The sequence below is a fragment of the Trichosurus vulpecula genome, chromosome 3 (genome assembly GCF_011100635.1).
Source record: "Trichosurus vulpecula isolate mTriVul1 chromosome 3, mTriVul1.pri, whole genome shotgun sequence".
Taxonomy (NCBI): Eukaryota; Metazoa; Chordata; class Mammalia; order Diprotodontia; family Phalangeridae; genus Trichosurus; species Trichosurus vulpecula.
The window spans coordinates 310,059,478-310,061,029 of record NC_050575.1 but is presented as its reverse complement, the minus strand read 5'-3'; the positions used below and the strand labels follow the sequence as shown (position 1 = coordinate 310,061,029).

At 46.1% G+C, this 1,552-nt stretch overlaps 1 pseudogene; it reads left to right on the top strand.

Annotated features, from left to right (window-relative positions):
• Positions 1–776: 776 nt before the first annotated feature.
• On the top strand, positions 777–1,251 carry LOC118842525 (annotated as a pseudogene).
• The last annotated feature ends 301 nt before the right edge of the window (positions 1,252–1,552 follow it).

Here is a 1,552-nt window from a genome sequence, read left to right as displayed (position 1 = left end):
ACAACCTAACAACTGCCATAGGCATGAGGCTAACTCTACCCAGAACAAAGAAGATCACTTAGAAAAAGGCACAAATGTTTCCTCAACAATTAAAATACTTCTCTCCACTCAAGTCCAGTTCTTCCTTGATTTGACAGATATATGGAGAAGAGACCACTAACATCCCATATGCAAGGTGAGCTTTGCTTTATGGCAGCTCTGGCATTCTCTTTAGAAAGGAGTAGAAAATCTTTCATCAAAGGAACATATCCTACATCCCTAGGGATGGTCAAACCACGCCAATAATTCTTGGATCAATCACCTGAGGTATATATACACCTATCAGGGTATGTGAGTGTTCAGAAAGACTATGTATCTGTAAGTGCTTTCCTAATTTTGCAGATCAATATCCTCTTGGTTTTCTGCTTTATGATCTCACGACCATGTTAAACTATTCCCAATTGTGCCCAAAGTCTATCAAATCAATCCAAGTGAGCTTATACATAATTTACTGACATGAGAGTAAATTGCAGAATAATACCTACTTAAAGTCAAAGTATCCTGCTGTGTGTCTTCCCTCCCAAATTCAGTATTTTATGTCCCACATGGTCCCTTATCCCATCCCTGCTGTAGAGAGAGTCTCATAAGCAAAGCCTATTCTATATGCAGATACCGGACCTTAATCTTTCTGTGGAATTATTCCCTGTTCTCCCATCTCCCCTCAGAGGCTCTGCAGGCGAGCTGCGAGGCCCCCGGATGTTGCGGGCAGAAGCTCTTCCGGCCGGACCTGAGCGGAAATGGCGGCAGCGGCGGCCGCGGCTGTGTCTACGGCTGCAGTTCGGCTTCTTGCCTGGTCGTAGAACACTCTTGTGTCTCCCTTTGTGAGTAGTTCATTGTGTGAACTATACTACCAAGGGGACAGCCCAGCAGACTCTCAAAAAGATATGCTCGAAATCCTCTTACCCCCATGGGAAGAGATGAACCACTTGAAACCAAGAGGGCTCGCCTGCTTTATGAGAGCCAGAAGAGAGACCTGCTGGAGAAGCGCATCCTACCCAGACTCTTGCCAAGGACAATCTACAGCGAATGATGGCGAGGCAGCTGAACTTCCATGACCCACTGATCAATGAGCCCAGCAGCGACTGGGATATCTACTGCTGGGCAACAGAAGCAAAGCCAGCCCCCGAGGTCTTTGAAAAGGATGTCGTGGTGATGCTGAGAGACTTTGCCAAAAGCAAGAAGAAAGAGTACCTCTTTGAGAAACCTGCCTGAGCTTTATTCTGACCTGGACCAAGGGCAGGACTCTGAAAGGACCTACGTTAGACCCTGCTCATCTGCCGCTTCCCACCACGGAGGTGGGCTGTAGATGGCCTCATTTCCCAGAGAGTCACTCACATCATTTTTCATAAAAGGACTCATATCTCAAAAAAAATTATTCCTTGACTCTCAGCAGAGTGAACAGCCTCCTTTACCCCCCTCACAGGGGAAGTACTCTAAGGACTAAGGTAACTCTAGGATAAAAAAAAAGTCCCTAACATTGTTTGTATGTTGTCTCTCTCATTAGTCCGTGAGC